Below are 10,688 nucleotides of genomic sequence, written 5' to 3'. Positions count from 1 at the left end.
TGTAACCCCCCCCTCCCCAACGTATTATACCACAGAGGTGTAACCCCCCCCCCCACGTATTATACCACAGAGGTATAACCCCCCCTCCCACACGTATTATACCACAGAGGTGTAACCCCCCTTCCCCCCCCCACGTATCATACCACAGAGGTGTAACCCCCCCCCCCCCACATATTATACCACAGAGGTGTAACCCTCCCTCCCCCCCACGTATTATACCACGGATGTGTAACCCCCCCCCCACGTATTATACCACAGAGGTGTAACCCCCCCCCCCACGTATTATACCACAGAGGTGTAACCCCCCCCTACGTATTATACCACAGAGGTGTAACCCCCCCCCCACGTATTATACCACAGAGGTGTAACCCCCCCCACGTATTATACCACAGAGGTGTAACCCCCCCACGTATTATACCACAGAGGTGTAACCCTCACACGTATTATACACAGAGGTGTAACTCCCACACGTATTATACCACAGAGGTGTAACCCCCCCACGTATTATACCACAGAGGTGTAACCCCCCCACGTATTATACCACAGAGGTGTAACCCCCCCACGTATTATACCACAGAGGTGTAACCCCCCCACGTATTATACCACAGAGGTGTAACCCCCCCACGTATTATACCACAGAGGTGTAACCCCCACACGTATTATACCACAGAGGTGTAACTCCCACACGTATTATACCACAGAGGTGTAACTCCCACACGTATTATACCACAGAGGTGTAACCCCCCCACGTATTATACCACAGAGGTGTAACTCCCCCACGTATTATACCACAGAGGTGTAACCCCCCCCACGTATTATACCACAGAGGTGTAACCCCCCCACGTATTATACCACAGAGGTGTAACCCCCCCACATATTATACCACAGAGGTGTAACCCCCCCACGTATTATACCACAGAGGTGTAACCCCCCCACGTATTATACCACAGAGGTGTAACTCTCACACGTATTATACCACAGAGGATTAACTCTCACACGTATTATTCCACAGAGGTGTAACCCCCCCACGTATTATACCACAGAGGTGTAACTCCCACACGTATTATACCACAGAGGTGTAACTCCCACACGTATTATACCACAGAGGTGTAACTCCCACACGTATTATACCACAGAGGTGTAACCCCCACACGTATTATACCACAGAGGTGTAACTCCCACACGTATTATACCACAGAGGTGTAACTCTCACACGTATTATACCACAGAGGTGTAACCCCCCCCCACGTATTATACCACAGAGGTGTAACCCCCCCACACGTATTATACCACAGAGGTGTAACCCTCACACGTATTATACACAAAGGTGTAACTCTCACACGTATTATACCACAGAGGTGTAACCCCCCCACACGTATTATACCACAGAGGTGTAACCCCCCCACGTATTATACCAGAGGTGTAACCCCCCCACGTATTATACCACAGAGGTGTAACCCCCACACGTATTATACCACAGAGGTGTAACTCCCACACGTATTATACCACAGAGGTGTAACCCCCCCACGTATTATACCACAGAGGTGTAACCCTCCCCACGTATTATACCACAGAGGTGTAACTCCCACACGTATTATACCACAGAGGTGTAACCCCCCCACGTATTATACCACAGAGGTGTAACCCCCCCACGTATTATACCACAGAGGTGTAACCCCCCCCCCCACGTATTATACCACAGAGGTGTAACCCCCCCACACGTATTATACCACAGAGGTGTAACCCTCACACGTATTATACACAAAGGTGTAACTCTCACACGTATTATACCACAGAGGTGTAACCCCCCCACACGTATTATACCACAGAGGTGTAACCCCCCCACGTATTATACCAGAGGTGTAACCCCCCCACGTATTATACCACAGAGGTGTAACCCCCCCACGTATTATACCACAGAGGTGTAACCCCCCCACACGTATTATACCACAGAGGTGTAACCCCCCCACGTATTATACCACAGAGGTGTAACCCCCACACGTATTATACCACAGAGGTGTAACCCTCACACGTATTATACACAAAGGTGTAACCCCCCCACGTATTATACCACAGAGGTGTAACCCCCACACGTATTATACCACAGAGGTGTAACCCCCACACGTATTATACCACAGAGGTGTAACTCCCCCACGTATTATACCACAGAGGTGTAACTCCCCCCACGTATTATACCACAGAGGTGTAACTCCCACACGTATTATACCACAGAGGTGTAACTCTCACACGTATTATACCACAGAGGTGTAACCCCCCCACACGTATTATACCACAGAGGTGTAACCCCCCCACGTATTATACCACAGAGGTGTAACCCCCACACGTATTATACCACAGAGGTGTAACCCCCCCACGTATTATACCACAGAGGTGTAACCCCCACACGTATTATACCACAGAGGTGTAACCCTCACACGTATTATACACAAAGGTGTAACCCCCCCACGTATTATACCACAGAGGTGTAACCCCCACACGTATTATACCACAGAGGTGTAACCCCCACACGTATTATACCACAGAGGTGTAACTCCCCCACGTATTATACCACAGAGGTGTAACTCCCCCCACGTATTATACCACAGAGGTGTAACTCCCACACGTATTATACCACAGAGGTGTAACTCTCACACGTATTATACCACAGAGGTGTAACCCCCCCACACGTATTATACCACAGAGGTGTAACCCCCCCACGTATTATACCACAGAGGTGTAACCCCCACACGTATTATACCACAGAGGTGTAACCCCCACACGTATTATACCACAAAGGTGTAACCCCCCCACGTATTATACCACAGAGGTGTAACTCCCACACGTATTATACCACAGAGGTGTAACCCCCCCACGTATTATACCACAGAGGTATAACTCCCACACGTATTATACCACAGAGGTGTAACCCCCACACGTATTATACCACAGAGGTGTAACCCCCCCACGTATTATACCACAGAGGTGTAACCCCCCCACGTATTATACCACAGAGGTGTAACCCCCCCCACGTATTATACCACAGAGGTGTAACCCCCACACGTATTATACCACAGAGGTGTAACCCCCACACTTATTATACCACAGATGTGTAACTCCCCCACGTATTATACCACAGAGGTGTAACTCCCCCACGTATTATACCACAGAGGTGTAACCCCCCCCACGTATTATACCACAGAGGTGTAACTCCCACACGTATTATACCACAGAGGTGTAACTCCCACACGTATTATACCACAGAGGTGTAACCCCCCCACGTATTATACCACAGAGGTGTAACTCCCCCCACGTATTATACCACAGAGGTGTAACTCTCACACGTATTATACCACAGAGGTGTAACCAACCCACACGTATTATACCACAGAGGTGTAACCCCCCCACGTATTATACCACAGAGGTGTAACCCCCACACGTATTATACCACAGAGGTGTAACCCCCACACGTATTATACCACAAAGGTGTAACCCCCCCACGTATTATACCACAGAGGTGTAACTCCCACACGTATTATACCACAGAGGTGTAACCCCCCCACGTATTATACCACAGAGGTATAACTCCCACACGTATTATACCACAGAGGTGTAACCCCCACACGTATTATACCACAGAGGTGTAACCCCCCCACGTATTATACCACAGAGGTGTAACCCCCCCACGTATTATACCACAGAGGTGTAACCCCCCCCACGTATTATACCACAGAGGTGTAACCCCCACACGTATTATACCACAGAGGTGTAACCCCCACACGTATTATACCACAGAGGTGTAACTCCCCCACGTATTATACCACAGAGGTGTAACTCCCCCACGTATTATACCACAGAGGTGTAACTCCCCCACGTATTATACCACAGAGGTGTAACCCCCCCCACGTATTATACCACAGAGGTGTAACTCCCACACGTATTATACCACAGAGGTGTAACTCCCACACGTATTATACCACAGAGGTGTAACCCCCCCACGTATTATACCACAGAGGTGTAACTCCCCCACGTATTATACCACAGAGGTGTAACCCCCCCACATATTATACCACAGAGGTGTAACCCCCCCACGTATTATACCACAGAGGTGTAACCCCCCCACGTATTATACCACAGAGGTGTAACTCTCACACGTATTATACCACAGAGGTGTAACTCTCACACGTATTATACCACAGAGGTGTAACCCCCCCACGTATTATACCACAGAGGTGTAACTCCCACACGTATTATACCACAGAGGTGTAACTCCCACACGTATTATACCACAGAGGTGTAACCCCCACACGTATTATACCACAGAGGTGTAACTCCCACACGTATTATACCACAGAGGTGTAACTCTCACACGTATTATACCACAGAGGTGTAACCCCCCCCCCCCACGTATTATACCACAGAGGTGTAACCCCCCCACACGTATTATACCACAGAGGTGTAACCCTCACACGTATTATACACAAAGGTGTAACTCTCACACGTATTATACCACAGAGGTGTAACCCCCCCACACGTATTATACCACAGAGGTGTAACCCCCCCACGTATTATACCAGAGGTGTAACCCCCCCACGTATTATACCACAGAGGTGTAACCCCCCCACGTATTATACCACAGAGGTGTAACCCCCCCACACGTATTATACCACAGAGGTGTAACCCCCCCACGTATTATACCACAGAGGTGTAACCCCCACACGTATTATACCACAGAGGTGTAACCCTCACACGTATTATACACAAAGGTGTAACCCCCCCACGTATTATACCACAGAGGTGTAACCCCCACACGTATTATACCACAGAGGTGTAACCCCCACACGTATTATACCACAGAGGTGTAACTCCCCCACGTATTATACCACAGAGGTGTAACTCCCCCCACGTATTATACCACAGAGGTGTAACTCCCACACGTATTATACCACAGAGGTGTAACTCTCACACGTATTATACCACAGAGGTGTAACCCCCCCACACGTATTATACCACAGAGGTGTAACCCCCCCACGTATTATACCACAGAGGTGTAACCCCCACACGTATTATACCACAGAGGTGTAACCCCCACACGTATTATACCACAGAGGTGTAACCCGCACACATATTATACCACAGAGGTGTAACCCCCACACGTATTATACCACAGAGGTGTAACCCCCCCACCACAGAGGTGTAACCCCCCCACGTATTATACCACAGAGGTGTAACCCCCCCACGTATTATACCAGAGGTGTAACCCCCCCACGTATTATACCACAGAGGTGTAACCCCCACACGTATTATACCACAGAGGTGTAACTCCCACACGTATTATACCACAGAGGTGTAACCCCCCCACGTATTATACCACAGAGGTGTAACTCCCCCACGTATTATACCACAGAGGTGTAACTCTCACACGTATTATACCACAGAGGTGTAACTCCCACACGTATTATACCACAGAGGTGTAACTCCCACACGTATTATACACAGAGGTGTAACTCCCACACGTATTATACCACAGAGGTGTAACCCCCCCCCCGTATTATACCACAGAGGTGTAACCCCCCCACGTATTATACCACAGAGGTGTAACTCCCCCCACGTATTATACCACAGAGGTGTAACTCCCACACGTATTATACCACAGAGGTGTAACCCCCCCACGTATTATACCACAGAGGTGTAACTCCCCCCACGTATTATACCACAGAGGTGTAACCCCCACACGTATTATACCACAGAGGTGTAACCCCCCCACGTATTATACCACAGAGGTGTAACCCCCCCACGTATTATACCACAGAGGTGTAACCCCCCCACGTATTATACCACAGAGGTGTAACCCCCCCACGTATTATACCACAGAGGTGTAACCCCCACACGTATTATACCACAGAGGTGTAACTCCCACACGTATTATACCACAGAGGTGTAACTCCCACACGTATTATACCACAGAGGTGTAACCCCCCCACGTATTATACCACAGAGGTGTAACTCCCCCACGTATTATACCACAGAGGTGTAACCCCCCCCACGTATTATACCACAGAGGTGTAACCCCCCCACGTATTATACCACAGAGGTGTAACCCCCCCACATATTATACCACAGAGGTGTAACCCCCCCACGTATTATACCACAGAGGTGTAACCCCCCCACGTATTATACCACAGAGGTGTAACCCCCCCACGTATTATACCACAGAGGTGTAACTCTCACACGTATTATACCACAGAGGATTAACTCTCACACGTATTATACCACAGAGGTGTAACCCCCCCACGTATTATACCACAGAGGTGTAACTCCCACACGTATTATACCACAGAGGTGTAACTCCCACACGTATTATACCACAGAGGTGTAACTCCCACACGTATTATACCACAGAGGTGTAACCCCCACACGTATTATACCACAGAGGTGTAACTCCCACACGTATTATACCACAGAGGTGTAACTCTCACACGTATTATACCACAGAGGTGTAACCCCCCCCCACGTATTATACCACAGAGGTGTAACCCCCCCACACGTATTATACCACAGAGGTGTAACCCTCACACGTATTATACACAAAGGTGTAACTCTCACACGTATTATACCACAGAGGTGTAACCCCCCCACACGTATTATACCACAGAGGTGTAACCCCCCCACGTATTATACCAGAGGTGTAACCCCCCCACGTATTATACCACAGAGGTGTAACCCCCACACGTATTATACCACAGAGGTGTAACTCCCACACGTATTATACCACAGAGGTGTAACCCCCCCACGTATTATACCACAGAGGTGTAACCCTCCCCACGTATTATACCACAGAGGTGTAACTCCCACACGTATTATACCACAGAGGTGTAACCCCCCCACGTATTATACCACAGAGGTGTAACCCCCCCACGTATTATACCACAGAGGTGTAACTCCCACACGTATTATACCACAGAGGTGTAACCCCCCCACGTATTATACCACAGAGGTGTAACCCCCCCACGTATTATACCACAGAGGTGTAACCCCCCCACGTATTATACCAGAGGTGTAACCCCCCCACGTATTATACCACAGAGGTGTAACCCCCACACGTATTATACCACAGAGGTGTAACTCCCCCACGTATTATACCACAGAGGTGTAACTCTCACACGTATTATACCACAGAGGTGTAACTCCCACACGTATTATACCACAGAGGTGTAACTCCCACACGTATTATACACAGAGGTGTAACTCCCACACGTATTATACCACAGAGGTGTAACCCCCCCACGTATTATACCACAGAGGTGTAACCCCCCCACGTATTATACCACAGAGGTGTAACTCCCCCCACGTATTATACCACAGAGGTGTAACTCCCACACGTATTATACCACAGAGGTGTAACCCCCCCACGTATTATACCACAGAGGTGTAACTCCCCCCACGTATTATACCACAGAGGTGTAACCCCCACACGTATTATACCACAGAGGTGTAACCCCCCCACGTATTATACCACAGAGGTGTAACCCCCCCACGTATTATACCACAGAGGTGTAACCCCCCCACGTATTATACCACAGAGGTGTAACCCCCCCACGTATTATACCACAGAGGTGTAACCCCCCCACGTATTATACCACAGAGTTGTAACCCCCACACGTATTATACCACAGAGGTGTAACCCCCACACGTATTATACCACAGAGGTGTAACTCCCCCACGTATTATACCACAGAGGTGTAACCCCCCCCACGTATTATACCACAGAGGTGTAACCCCCACACGTATTATACCACAGAGGTGTAACCCCCACACGTATTATACCACAGAGGTGTAACTCCCCCACGTATTATACCACAGAGGTGTAACTCCCCCACGTATTATACCACAGAGGTGTAACCCCCCCCACGTATTATACCACAGAGGTGTAACTCCCACACGTATTATACCACAGAGGTGTAACTCCCACACGTATTATACCACAGAGGTGTAACCCCCCCACATATTATACCACAGAGGTGTAACTCCCCCACGTATTATACCACAGAGGTGTAACCCCCCCACATATTATACCACAGAGGTGTAACCCCCCCACGTATTATACCACAGAGGTGTAACCCCCCCACGTATTATACCACAGAGGTGTAACTCTCACACGTATTATACCACAGAGGTGTAACTCTCACACGTATTATACCACAGAGGTGTAACCCCCCCACGTATTATACCACAGAGGTGTAACTCCCACACGTATTATACCACAGAGGTGTAACTCCCACACGTATTATACCACAGAGGTGTAACCCCCACACGTATTATACCACAGAGGTGTAACTCCCACACGTATTATACCACAGAGGTGTAACTCTCACACGTATTATACCACAGAGGTGTAACCCCCCCCCCCCACGTATTATACCACAGAGGTGTAACCCCCCCACACGTATTATACCACAGAGGTGTAACCCTCACACGTATTATACACAAAGGTGTAACTCTCACACGTATTATACCACAGAGGTGTAACCCCCCCACACGTATTATACCACAGAGGTGTAACCCCCCCACGTATTATACCAGAGGTGTAACCCCCCCACGTATTATACCACAGAGGTGTAACCCCCCCACGTATTATACCACAGAGGTGTAACCCCCCCACACGTATTATACCACAGAGGTGTAACCCCCCCACGTATTATACCACAGAGGTGTAACCCCCACACGTATTATACCACAGAGGTGTAACCCTCACACGTATTATACACAAAGGTGTAACCCCCCCACGTATTATACCACAGAGGTGTAACCCCCACACGTATTATACCACAGAGGTGTAACCCCCACACGTATTATACCACAGAGGTGTAACTCCCCCACGTATTATACCACAGAGGTGTAACTCCCCCCACGTATTATACCACAGAGGTGTAACTCCCACACGTATTATACCACAGAGGTGTAACTCTCACACGTATTATACCACAGAGGTGTAACCCCCCCACACGTATTATACCACAGAGGTGTAACCCCCCCACGTATTATACCACAGAGGTGTAACACCCACACGTATTATACCACAGAGGTGTAACCCCCACACGTATTATACCACAGAGGTGTAACCCGCACACATATTATACCACAGAGGTGTAACCCCCACACGTATTATACCACAGAGGTGTAACCCCCCCACGTATTATACCACAGAGGTGTAACTCCCACACGTATTATACCACAGAGGTGTAACCCCCACACGTATTATAGCACAGAGGTGTAACCCCCCCACGTATTATACCACAGAGGTGTAACTCCCCCACGTATTATACCACAGAGGTGTAACTCCCCCCACGTATTATACCACAGAGGTGTAACTCTCACACGTATTATACCACATAGGTGTAACCAACCCACACGTATTATACCACAGAGGTGTAACCCCCCCACGTATTATACCACAGAGGTGTAACCCCCACACGTATTATACCACAGAGGTGTAACCCCCACACGTATTATACCACAAAGGTGTAACCCCCCCACGTATTATACCACAGAGGTGTAACTCCCACACGTATTATACCACAGAGGTGTAACCCCCCCACGTATTATACCACAGAGGTATAACTCCCACACGTATTATACCACAGAGGTGTAACCCCCACACGTATTATACCACAGAGGTGTAACCCCCCCACGTATTATACCACAGAGGTGTAACCCCCCCACGTATTATACCACAGAGGTGTAACCCCCCCACGTATTATACCACAGAGGTGTAACCCCCCCACGTATTATACCACAGAGGTGTAACCCCCCCACGTATTATACCACAGAGGTGTAAACCTCACACGTTTTATACCACAGAGGTGTAACCCCCACACGTATTATACACAGAGGTGTAACTCCCCCACGTATTATACCACAGAGGTGTAACCCCCACACGTATTATACCACAGAGGTGTAACCCCCACACGTATTATACCACAGAGGTGTAACTCCCACACGTATTATACCACAGAGGTGTAACCCCCCCACGTATTATACACAGAGGTGTAACCCCCCCACGTATTATACCACAGAGGTGTAACCCCCCCACGTATTATACCACAGAGGTTTAACCCCCCCACGTATTATACCAGAGGTGTAACCCCCCCACGTATTATACACAGAGGTGTAACTACCCCCACGTATTATACCACAGAGGTGTAACCCCCACACGTATTATACCAGAGGTGTAACCCCCCCACGTATTATACCACAGAGGTGTAACCCCCACACGTATTATACCAGAGGTGTAACCCCCCCACGTATTATACCACAGAGGTGTAACCCCCACACGTATTATACCACAGAGGTGTAACCCCCACACGTATTATACCACAGAGGTGTAACCCCCCCACGTATTATACTACAGAGGTGTAACTCCCCCACGTATTATACACAGAGGTGTAACTCCCCCACGTTTTATACCACAGAGGTGTAACCCCCCCACGTATTATACCACAGAGGTGTAACCCCCCCACGTATTATACCACAGAGGTGTAACTCCCACACGTATTATACCACAGAGGTGTAACCCCCCCACGTATTATACCACAGAGGTGTAACCCCCCCACGTATTATACCACAGAGGTGTAAACCTCACACGTATTATACACAGAGGTGTAACTCCCACACGTATTATACCACAGAGG

Source organism: Ascaphus truei, unplaced genomic scaffold, assembly GCF_040206685.1.
Source record: "Ascaphus truei isolate aAscTru1 unplaced genomic scaffold, aAscTru1.hap1 HAP1_SCAFFOLD_1049, whole genome shotgun sequence".
Classification (NCBI taxonomy): Eukaryota; Metazoa; Chordata; class Amphibia; order Anura; family Ascaphidae; genus Ascaphus; species Ascaphus truei.
The sequence above is the reverse complement of the archived record's forward strand: the minus strand, read 5'-3'. Positions refer to the sequence as shown.